Here is a 13402-nt window from a genome sequence, read left to right on the forward strand (position 1 = left end):
TTGGCAGCACTAAATCACAGATGCCCCATATTACTTAATAAGCACTGCTGTATGTGACTCAGATGCTCCTCAGGGCACTCCATGCAAACACAGTTCAAACTTAGTTCAGGAGAACATCTTTTGATTTACACCTGCATAGGAAAGCATCAGATTTTCTGACTAGATTGTCTCAAAGTGCCAGGTCCAGTTCAGGAACCACATGTTGGTTATTTTAATGGTATATTTTGTACTAGCATTGAGAAAAATAAAAATTATTCTCTTTTTCTTTTATAGATTGAAAAACACGAGAATATCCCAGCTTCATAATAATAGCAAAGGAGCCTAAAAGTCTCTTTGTTGAGATTTTTTAGATGTTACCTGAGCTCCCCAATTTTAATTTGATTAAATTGCACATAATTCCCACTAAGTCAGAAGTAACACAGGTCAGGAAAATAGCAATAATTTTTTCCTAATTTCTAGGTGTTTAGTCTGACTTGTATCACAAATTTTCAGCCTTTTCTGTTTACTAAGAAAAGTCTGTATCGCTGCCCAACTCCTTCATTTTGCAGTCACAATACTTAAGAAAAAAAAATTCACATGTTAATGTTAATAGCAGCAACAGCCATGACAATAAATCACAAGGTTTTCTAGATGACCTAGGAGGTTTGGACCTGTAAGGCAGACATTTGCAGCAAATTTCTTAATTCCTGCACTCTTCTAAATTAAGAAAGTTATTCTTTTAAATAAAGAAGTTAGCAACAAAATGAAATGGAAAGAAACTATTGGTTTGTTTTGTCTTTTTAAATTAAAATTTAACTGTTTTATTGAGGCCTTACAGGGAAACACTAAGTAGCACAAGTTGGCAGCGACATATCAAGGTAAAATAATGGCAAAATATCATTACATTGCCATCTGGTGACAGCAAAATGGTTTATTGAAATAGCCTGATGATATCACCTCTACTCCTGTGAGAGGTGTACACATACCCATACTGTACCAACAGCCATTTAAACAGGACTGTATTCCCAGCTGAGCATGTCTGCAGGGATAACATCTTAGAAATCTTCTCTGTCACTGTACATCACTTCTTTGCGTGCTCACCCAGTGTTCTTCAAGTGTTAGCACTACAAATCCTTTGGGGCAAAAATGACTCAATTTTTTATATATACACACATTTATATATACATTTATATACACACAGGTGTGTATATATGGCATGTGTGTATACATACAAGACACCCCCTTGTTTCCATTAAAGTGATGATCGACTAGCACCACGGAAGCCTGGACTCAATCTCTCCACATTTTGCATGGGAAGCAGAGGCCCCCAGGGGATCTGAGCCTTACATCCTGGAGCAGTAGCCACTGGCCATGTGAGATGGTGCCCACCACTAGCCTGATCGGTCAGCTGGGGAGCTCAAGTGTGATGTGAGGTACATCAACAATCTTTGCTGTGTGCTCAGCACCACATCCCAGATCCCATTCCAAAGGCCACCAGTGGGAACCTCTTTGGGAACTGGGTCAGGTCTTTCTCAAGCCCTTGGACTTCAGCCTTCCTACCCACACAGACACAACTGAAATCACAGTGTTTCCTTGCAGCAGGCCCTCGGAGAAATTTAAACCTGTCACCCAAACCCAGACAAATAAAAAACTCAAACCTCAGTGATAACACAATTAAGGTTTCGCCAAAGTGGCTGTCATCCCCTAATGTGTATTTAGACAAGTAGCAAAAGCCCAGATGCATTATGGGATGATAAAACTCACCTTGGAGGGACTTAATGCTTAATTAAAAGGACGAACACTGCAATAAATGCATTAATGAGATAAAATCACACTAATTCCTAAATCTTATGGAGCCAAAGTGTCAGTCTGAGTTTTAATTAATAGAGTCTTATATGGGTTTCTCAGAAATAAGAATAAAACATTGAATTAATAAATCACATCTGAAATTTGTCACAAACTTCTTTCAAATCCTACAGATTTTTTATTTAGGATTCCACAGTTTCCACAATTCCAAAGATGAGTAGCCCTTTCTTAGTGCTACTGCAATACTTTTAAACTATAAAATTGTTTTATTGCTAGTTTAGCCCAACATTTTACATGAATGTTTACCAACACTCCTTTTTTTCCCCTTTCTGTTTTCTTGCCTCGATCCCTGACAAATACTGAGCCATTCCATAGCACTCAAACATTAAACTACATACAGTCCAGAGCTCGCAATATCTCTCCTGGAAATGTGTTATTTTTATCTTCATGAACATAAACCTCACAAACCCAAGAAATTATGCTTGTTTTCCAGCCCAAGGGTGAGTTGTGTTTGGTGGAATACACCACAATGTGCCTTTTGGCTGTGGACATGATTGAAACCCACTCAAGTCAACAGATCACCTTCCCACCAGCTCCAGTGGGTTCGGAATAAACCAGTTGGCTCACAAAGTTAGTTTGTGGACATCCTTGTGCAGCTCCTTGTCTTATTTGCTGGTAAAACTGGCCCTGAAATGCATTGTTTTCAGCCCTTGCATATGGTACTGGGGATCAGGTCAGCTGTCCTGCATCTGCTTTATTATTTCTCCCAACATTTTTCTGTTGTTTCCTCCATTTCATGATGCTCTGAGGAGATTTCTGAGATGGCTGTTACCCATGAGCTGAAGGTTCAGCTCATCTTTCTCAGGCAAGGATTGTTTATGCCATTAAACACGGACATTAAGCCTGGCAGGTGGACCAGAGCGTGCACCCAAGCAGGCAAGGAGGATGCCAAGGGCTCTGGACCCCAGTGTCACCTCCATGTCCCTAACATTAGGCTTTGTCACCCTCTAGTGGGCTCCGTACAGAGCTTTACCGTCCCGTCGGTGACATCCTGCACCAGGACCTCTGAAGAGCCTTAACTTTGGGAGTCAGAGTTTTCAGTTTCACTGCCCACAGATGACTCAAGTTCCTGGCACTTGCAAGTCTCCTCTCTTGTATTTTCTTTTCTCAAAGAAAAAAAACCCCATCAACATACACAAAAAAACTCAAACAAAAACAAGGAACCAAACAAACCCCAAATAAACACAATCCCCCCAAACAAGGATACTCCCAAAAAAGCACAGCCTGCAAACTGTCCATGAAGCAGCAATGAAGAAACACTAAAATGATGTCAATGTGCACTGGTGGAACGCACGAGAGTATGTCCACATTAAGCTTTTATGTATGCATTTATGCATTATACATGTACTACTCAGAAAATCTATATTAATTTGTAAAAGAGAAATTAATATTTATATACACATTACACATATTAAGCAGATTTTTACCTGCTTTTTGCCTATTGGCACACAAAATGTGCTGCCCTGTTCATAACTTGATGCCCCAAAATGCAGTAAAGGGACTAGGACACAATTAACACCTTGAAGGAGAATACAAACAAGATTTTGTCTCCTAAAATAAATGCATCTGCAGCATTCCCCAAATAATTTTTCTCATTTTAAAAGTATTTTTTAATTCTTGTCTACTGGCACTTTATGACTGTACATTTTAAAATACAGCTTTGGGTCCAAACCCACTCTTTGAGTATCTAAGCACAATGAGAAACCTTTTCCTTTTTGTCTTTTGTGTGTGTAGGTGGAAAGGCCTTATATTTTAGGGGCAACTTCTTTAGGTAAGAATACCTTCCTGAAACACCTCCAGCTATTACAAAGGCAACGTTTTCTGACTATCTTACTTCTTTTCCACAGCCAGTGAGCAGTGAACACTGAGACAGAGTTTAGTTATACAGTTCAGGTTATACAGTTCTTTCTAGCACACCAGGATTGGTCTTTTCACCCATTTTCCCAGGCCAATATTAACATGCACTGCCAAAAAAATTGGCAGTAAAAACACAAAGCCTTTTTACCTTGGAAGTGCAAGAATAAAAAAAAAAGAGTTGATAAGTGGAATCTATTATCATCATTTCAAGATTAGCAGATGAACCAAAGCCAGCAAGCTTTCTATTTAAAATCTGCCTTCCTGATTCACAAAATTAGGCCTTATTTTCTGGTCCTGTTTCACATTGTTATATACTTGCAATAAAACAGCAACTGGAAGTTCCATTTATGGATTGCATCCACCAGCTGCCAACATGAAATAATCATCTGTGCCTTGAAGGTGAAGAACTTGTGACCTAACAGAACTTGATGAGACTCCCTAACTTCCCTCTTTCATGATGGCAGAGATCCCATGCATTAAGAGAAAATCTCACATTTCCACTGCACATCTTCTAGACCCTTTCTCAGGCTCACAGTTGGAGAGTCAGTACAGAGAGTTTCCCACTTCTAAATCTTGGTTTACAGGTATATAGGACCAGAAATGGTATAGCCACCTACCAACTCAGCTACTAACTACTACCTTAAGTTAGGTAAGTCTACCCAAGACTGCCCAACCAAGGTGCAGAATAGATGAGCCAGAAAGGAGCAGTAGTATGGAAAGATGCCCCTGTTCCCTCCAGCCTCCTGCCATCCTTCCATGTGACATGGCAGCCTTTGCCCCTGGCTGTCAATGCAAGGCAGACATTTACAGAGTTTGACTTTATAACACCACAGCCAAATCAAATGCACAGCCACTGCTTCCTCAGATGTCTATATTTCATTTAAACTGGGATAAAGCAAAGAAACTGGAATATTGTCTCATCATGCATTCTAAATCAGCCAGGGTAGAAAATAATGGGGAGTTAATCAGATCACTGAAACTCTAATTCACTTGGTATTGATCAGGCAGATTCCTAATGGGACAGCAGACCAATTTCAAATTACAGTAAGCTGACTTATCCTGGAATACCAATGACCAGCTCCCGAGAGGAGCTGGGACAGACCATAGGCTCTCCTCTTCTTATGGCGCATGCTTGACGGAATGCATCAATGTATAATATGATGTGGCATTTGGCTAATTAATGGGAGATTGATGAAAGGTGCAGTTTTGAAAGCAGAAGTCTCACTTGAATAAATGTGGGATGAAAGTCCCAGCAGGGATAAAGTACACAGAGCCTTAGAAACAATTATTAAAAAAAGGAAGATGGGAGCTAATGGAAGGTAATGCAATTAAACCAGGCTTTTCATTATATTAATTAGAGGCTTCATCACTGAAATCTAATATATGGTGCATTTAACTCTTCACTGGCTTTATTTACAATTTATTTAGAAAATGCTTTGAATTATGACCACTGTGTCACAGACACTCTGTCCTGAAGGGGAAGCCAGAGGGAGCCAGGGAAGAGTTACCATCACTTATGTTGTGCTTTCAGGTCAGAAATCCTTCCTCAACAAACTGTTCTTGATTAAATCCTGCTGTCTTTATGCAGTGACAGGATTAAAGGGCTGCACTTGTGGTGGTTTCTTCTGCTTGCTGGAGTTACTTGGGAAAAATGGTACCTCAGTTGCTCTTCAGAGCAAAGGATGGGGCCAAGTAGGGTTCCATACAGTGATTTTCTGAATGCATCCATACAAAATCATTAATCTGGGTGATGGCTCTTTACAGCCTCCCAACTTTTACCATGTAAGAGCCTATCTCTTGTCATGTGCTGCACAAGGTCTGTGTCACCCCTTATATGACTGGCAGTACTTACAGAGAAGGGTTTGTCCTTCCTGTCCTCACGAAAAAACCCCAAAAAACAAACAAAAAAAAAACCAAAAAAAAAAACAAAAAAAAAAAAAAAACCAACCCCACCCAAAACAATAACAACAACAACAAAAAACCAGGACAGAAGTAATCCAAGCTGGAACTGTGCCAGGCTTCTAACACAGAGGATGATCTATAGACAGTGTGTATTCCCTTCTGGCATGGAATTTAGCTTGCTGATCTACTCTAAGTGCACAGCTGGAAGTGTCGATGTCAAAAGGGCAGAGGTCCAGCTGTGCTGCAGCAGGTTTTCATGGAGGCACAGGCATGAGAGACTTTCCTGCCCTGGGAATAGCTCTGATTGCTTTTGGCATCGTGTTTGATGCCAGGTTTCCCCAAGTAGAGGAACTGTGAAGCAAAACTAATGGGGCAGTTGTCCTCAGAGTAGTACGTCGTAATAAATCCATTTGTGGAATTACGATGCTGGCAAGTCATTAACAAACAGCAGCTTCCACTTAACCTAACACACAGCAAGACCTCATACCAAATTACCATCAACATACTTGCTGTTTACATAAATCCCTTCCTTCAGTGCATTTCCCATGTCTTTTTAAGCTATACAGATAAAATCCTACCTGCAGTCCAACACCAGCAACCCACTGGCAGCTGCCGACTCCAAGGGCACAGCATCAAAAAAAGCAAAGATGGAAATGTCCACTTGATCCAACTTGACCTTCTCTTTGGTTATGCTGCTACCTGACAACTACCCTGAGCATAACACGGAAGACAGTGCTCAGAACGCTCCAGGTGTGGGAAAGTAAATAGTCCTAGAAGCTATTTTACAGGACAAAACCCTTCAGTTCACAGAGGAAAAAATAGAAGGAACATCACTTCTGCACTCATACCCAGCCTAATATGAAGGATTCATATGGTTTTCCCCTGGGGTGAGATTTGACTCTGGCAAAAAGGCTTTCACTCAGAATTCAGGGTTAGAAATTGCCATTTGAAAAAGGATGGTAAAGTTCTTTGATTCGAATTACGCACGTTTTAAAAAAAGGTGCTTACTCATTTCCACTATATTTTTCAAGATTTTTACTTTGTATTTTCTCCTCTCCTTCCATCCCCTTTATTATTTACTGAACTTCTCAAGTAATTTATTAATATACATGAAGGCATATGCATTTGGTGACAGTTTTTCCATAAAATATTAGAGAGCTGCATTCATAACTGCTCACCAATAGACAAATACTTTCTACTTGCAGCCAGAGCACCAGGGTGAATGGAACTATGCTAATGCTACAATTTTCAAAATAACTGACCATTAATGAAACAAGTTTCCAAAAGCTCTGCTCCAAAGAGGTTGAGACACGAAATGTTGCTGAAGCCTCTTGCCTAGCTAAGTTTGGGGTAGAGAAACATCCAGCCACAGACACCAGGGCTATTTCTTTGCCTGGATTCAGACAACCAAATATGTGAGAAGTTTTGCATACATACTGAAAGAAGAAAGAAAACATTAAGGCATGTACAAGACAGGCATTCCCTTTGCAGTTGTTTTCAAACCTCACGGAGTTCTTCATGGAAAACTGGAATTATTTTAGAAGGAATGACAGCAAAGCAGGAAATTGTTAACAACGTAATATGGCAGTTACTTTTGGAATTCCATTTATTCCCTGCCAGCTCAGTACAGATTGTACATCACCACTGGCTGTTTCACTACTTGGAGCAGACAGTCACTAGCCCCAAAATACCTCTGATTTACCAGAGAGGATTCAGAAATAAAAATAGCATGACATGTACACAGAAGGGCTTAGAAGGGCTGTCCTCTGGCTCTTTTGGCCACCTTTGTTATAAAGGAACAGATCCTGCCAAAACAAACATCCCCACCCACCCCCTAGCAGGAAAAGTAAGAAAAAAAAAAAATCTTTACTGAAGAGTGGACTTTTCCTACAGTAAGACTGACCTTTTAGTCGGGAACTATGGGCTACAAGAAAGGTTGAAGAGAACGCCACTGCATTTAGAGGGTTTCACGGCATCCTCATAAACTTAACTGAGGATATTGATCGCTCTGCTCCAGGAAGCCCTGGTGGACATGCAGTGTTAGACTTCAGCTGATGCTGACTCTTTTTTGTAAAGCTACATATATCAGCTAGAAATTGTTATTGGGAGATGCTTTAGCAAGATAGAAGTATTTTCAAAACTACATAACCACAGATAATATCCAGAATTTGACCTAGCACTGGTCAGTGCTGATGAGGAAAAATACCAGGCTACTGCAGTTGGCCATCTGCTGCTCATAGTCATGACTAAAACCAACAAGGAACAAAGGGAATAAACATTTCAATCTGGGAAACAACATGAGGGTTTTTTTTCCCTCTGTCACAAACTCATCTGTGTAGAAAGGGAAGAATTTTAATTTTTTACAAAGCCCTGCAAGTACATGGTTTCCAAGTTGCCCCTGAATTTAAAAAATAGGTATTTTTCCTGGGTGAAGCCTAGTGATGTTTCATAGAACCAACCATCCACAATAACTTGAATGGTCTCAAGTGACCCACAGATTAAACTTATCATAATGTGAACCAATAATACTCAAATTACTTATCTAAACTGGGGGAGGGGGAAGGCATCAAGAAAGCTTTCCCTTCCTTCCATCCTGCCCATCACACAGGGAGCAGGTATGAGACAATTATCAGATTTGATCTCGCCACATCTCAGTGACTAGTTTACTCACTGGTTTTGCAGGTACACAGCACTGAAACCTTCTCTGCAGGAAGGAAGTGACTGTTCCCACAAGGGTCTTGAACACAATCAAATAAATGGTTTATGCAGATTATACACAGACAAGTGAAGCTTTAATAAGACCTTCTACAAATGAGATATCAGGAGTCAAAAAGGAGTGGCAACAAGCTTCCAAAGCACATACTTGATTGGGAAAGGGGGTTGTTTTTGTGGAAAAGTTCATGTTTTATATCCTGTGACAGCACAGCTTTGGTGGCAGGGGATCTGAGATAATGTTGTGCTCTTTCTTGGGAACTTTGCGTGGCTCTCTGTGTTGTGACATATTGCATCCCTGCCTTTGATCTGTTCCTTTCCGTGCACCAAGCAGCCAGATAGTTGATCCTACTTTTATTTCACCCACTGTTTACATGCTGTCGCACAAAAAGGTGTTTGTGGGACAACAAACTGACTTTGATTTCAAACCTCTCTAGGGTCTAATCATGCTGCAGCATGCGACCAACGTTAGGATTTTTAAAACAAATCCCACTACTTTATCTTAAGAAGAGCAGTGTTTTGCATTTTCCCTTACTACATGACTCCAGAAACTGCAATATCTAAGATGCTTACCTGGAATTAGGGCAAGAGCAAAAGTCAGTGAAGTGCCACCTATCAGATAAAAAGACAGAAAGAAAAGCGACGTCCATTTTCAAGAAATCTCTAGCTTTACTTGAAATTTCTAAGCACTTTCCCTACCATCCCCTGCCTCATTTTAAGTCAGCCAATGCTCATGCTTTCCATTATCTGCCTTCATCTCTCGTCTTAGTGCACCAAATATGTATGCTTGCAACTAAATGCTTCAGTGGGACAGATTTCCAAGCTTGAACTTAACTACCCAAATTTATCTGTGCCTCTTGGATCATTTTATGTAAACAGATGATGGAAGAAATATGACTTTCTCCCCACTTAGGCTGAGCACATTGTACTGCAACAATAGAGTCCTGAGTGTGCCAGATGTACGTCAGCTCAAAAACACACAGATATATCAATTGCCACTGCCTCTCACTACCTACATCCACGCACACTCCCATCCAAGTATTGATTTCCACAATTTCTCCAAGGAATGCCAAAAATAATAAACAAAAAATAAATCAAAAGCAAAAGCCTCTTTCCATTATGTATTAAATATCCTTCCATGAAGTTAGAACAAATAGGAGATGTATATAGAGTGCAATGGAGACATAAATCTAGTGTCGTAGTAATCGATTTCTGCCTTGTTCTTTTATTTCCAGTAAATAATGATCTTCAGATCTTTCATGGTGGAACTACTGTAAAGTCTGTTAAGGGAACACAGGCAGTGTTTCATCTTTGATATAACCAACAAAAACGCCACTCTAAAATCATTACACTCACTTATTTCCTGTAGCACACTGGTAACGACATTTAGCAGGATCAAAGGAAATTTACAGAGGGTATCCCCTCCACTAACCTCCATCTAATCATGTATATGATCAATAACACATTTTGTATTGTTCAGCAGTGTGCAGAAGGTACAGATTTCTACACAAAATGATGTGGCTGTACGTTTCTAGACATTCTTCAGTATTCTAAAGAACACTACAAGCAGCAGTCATGTTTGGTTGGGTCAATTAATTATATTTAGAGATACTTTTTGTATGTAAATTAAAAGCAGAAGAAGCTTCCCTAACCAGTCTTATTGTCACAAAAAGATGCACAATTGTTTGCTGCTAGTGCTGTGCAAAACCTTCATGTCCTTTTCTGTATTCAGTCTGAAATAGGATTTTTGATTTGGTGTGTGATCAGATAAGGCTATCAAGTTATAAAACACAAATAAATTAATTAAACAGCAACCATGGGCTACTATTTACATCCTTCAAAAGAACCCTAAAACTCCAACACAAAAAGAAGCAATCTCATGGCACCAAAAAAAGAGAAATTAAATTTACTTTGAAGTCAGTATTGTAACATCTACACTTTCCAATAGTTGATTAAATACATACATTTCTTGACTTTGCACCAAATGAGAGCAAAATGTCAACCTTAGATACCAACAAGTTAATACAGTGAGGTTAAAGAAAAAATCCTAAACTCTTTGCCTGTGATCTCATCAAATACCGCTCAGGATAGCTGCTCATCATTCTAGCTGCCATAAAGATGAGGTGAATCCATCTCATTTAGCTTGACATGACAAGAAAATAAACATTTCTATTTGAGTCAGCCCACTTCAGTGCTCAGTGTAGAGAACAAGGCAAGGCAAAGTTTGTAGGTGGGATAATATCTTACATTAGACTGATGTATTTGGGAGAAATATATTAAATTTTAATATGCTCATTTGCAACTCAGATTCTGGTCAGACAAGGAAAAGGGCCCTTCTTCCTATCACAGTTACTTTTCCCACTTAAATATGTTAATTAAAGATATTATTTCAAGCTACAAAACCCAAAAAATACTTGGGGTTTTACAGTATTACCATCCAACTCTGGACAGTGAATCTTTAGCAGAAATTATCCCTTGAGCAAAGACAACATAATATACTTGGTACCTAATTTGCCAATATTCTACTACTGCCATGTTGTTTTACTCATTCATTAGGAAAACAAAATCTAAGTTGGTTAGTTGAAAAACTAATCAGCTCACACACCAAGGAGTAAACATCTTTTTATACAGAGGAGACTAGGTCCACTGACATGCAGCAGGATGTTCCAGAGGTGCTCTTATCAGAGAGATGATCCATCCTCTGCTACAACTGTGGAAATGCAGATATGCACAGAGTCAGCTTTGACCACAAAGCACTAGCATGGAGCTGAGCTGTGACAGGCAAGAAGCCCACCTGAAGTCCCAGCTACATTTTCTCACCTGTTACATTTGATGTGCTATGACTTTGGTTCCAGTGCAATTTCTCAAAGCAGCCCAGTGTTTTACACTTGTGCACTTCCATGGAAGAGAGGCTTGCCCTTCCCTTCAATTTCTTTGGCCAAGGCAGCAGCTGGGGCAGAACAAAGTGACGACTCTGGTGACAAGTCAATTTGTTCCTCCAAGTGCTTTTAAGTGTAGGAACAGCAACTGACACACAACCTGAGAAGCCCTACGTTGAGAGAAATCAGCTCCTCTCTATTAGGCCAATGTTGTAGTGATGGGACCCATTGAAAACCTTGAAATTATACATTAGCTGATCATTCCTTTTACCATAATTGTCACGAACAGAATTTCTTTATAGATTTTGGAGTTTTCTTCTGAAACAAAGGAGTCCTCAAGATACTTAGCAATCCTAAGACAAAAGGATTTACACATTTAAACTTAAAAAGATTTTCCCAAGATCCATTCTAAAACAGTTTATAAAGGTCATAAAAATTAACTTATCTTGCTGACTGAAGCTTTTTTTAATGCACTAGAGCTTACAAAGGAATCACAGCTGGAGCCTTTAGGCCAATGTTATACTATATTTTCCTCTCATTAGCAAGGACAGCAAATATCTACACTTGGATTTTGCCACAGCAACTGGCTCTGATTCATCAGTCTTCATGACTGAATATAAAAGCACAGAACTAGTTGGGTAGGTGTATTTTATGCTCGTTTCACTGAATAACCTTGCAGTTCTTTCCCACAAGAATTTAATAAGAAAAATGCTGAGGCAAAAAATCATTACACTTAGCCTGAGCCAAGTTCTTTGTAAACTTTTAAAAACAGGACTCTGATTCAACATAAAAAAAGATAACTTAAAAAAGCTGGAAGGACAATACTTTGTCTGCAAGCAGAAACTTAGTTACAGGGAATGCAATTCAGTTGGCTGAACCACCACGTGTACTTGCACAGATCTATTAGATCCCACATAGTAAAGCTGATGAGAGGATTTTAATTTTTTTCTTTTCTTCTGTTCAAAATTCTCAACTTAGAATAAACTTATTAGAGATGACATCCCTAAACTATATCGTCATTCATATGAAAAAATTTGAAAGCAAGTCAGGCCTTACAAGAATGTAATTAAGGTTGTTCTTTGAAGTACAATTCAAAATTGAATTCAATTCTCCCCATTTATATTAAGAACGAGATCCTTTGTACTTTATCACATTACATTACTAGGCAGAGTGGATAAAACTAGAGATTTTTCTGCATTATCTTTTGAAGCTGAAATTTCTCCCCACTTTCATTCAAATAGATTCCCGTGATCCCTATTATTTTCTATGTGTTCAATACAGACAAGGGTCACCATTCACATGCTGCCTTCATCACAAAGATGACAACAGAAATCCGACATAGTCCTTACTTCCAAGCACACCACAAGCCCCTCCATCAAACTTGGCATTCCTCCAAGATGAAGTCTTTAATCCCTGTTGAGGAGCCGTTCTCTTGTTGGCCCTCACAAAAGGGTGCCACAGAAGGGGCAGATGCCAAACTCTTGCCTTTTGAAATGGTAGCAAAAACCCAGGAGAGAAGAAGGATGTGAGGGAAGAATGGGAGCCTGGAAATGTACACAAATGTCTGGAGTCTGGAAGAATTTCAAAGTTTATAAGATTGGTTTTCCAATATGACCATCCCTGTGGCTACATGCTCCCAGTAATCACAGTAGCCATGTCCTTTGTACAAGTCAAAACTTGTACAGTGGTCATTATTGCACACAAGACTACCACATGTGTTCAGGTACCACATTTATTAACTGGATAGCTCATTTAAACAATCTTAAAGCAACTAAAGTTGTATTTGTTCTTAAGTGGCTCTGTAAGCCATGCAATTGTGGATGTTGCTCAATGAAATAGAGAACCACACTTTTTGGAATAAAGTCTTTCAAGGTGACTGCTTGATCTCAATGGGATCTAATTTTTTTTTTTTTTTTTAATTAAAGCACAGGTGTATTGTATTAGACCAGATTGTCCCGGTTTCAGCTGAGATAATTTTCTTTCTAGTAGCTGGTATAGTAGCTGTAGGTGTGTTTTGGATTTAGCAGGAGAATAATGTTGATAATATGTGTTGGCTTTGCTGAACAGTGCTTGGCCCAAGTCAAGGACTTTTCTGTTTTCCATGCTCAGCCAGCAAGGAAGTGCACAAGAAGCCAAGAGGGATCATGGCCAGAGCAGCTGATCTGAGGTGGCCAAAAGCTCTCCCACAGAGTGTCATGCCCAGTATA

This window comes from Vidua macroura, chromosome 4 (genome assembly GCF_024509145.1).
Source record: "Vidua macroura isolate BioBank_ID:100142 chromosome 4, ASM2450914v1, whole genome shotgun sequence".
Lineage (NCBI taxonomy): Eukaryota > Metazoa > Chordata > Aves > Passeriformes > Viduidae > Vidua > Vidua macroura.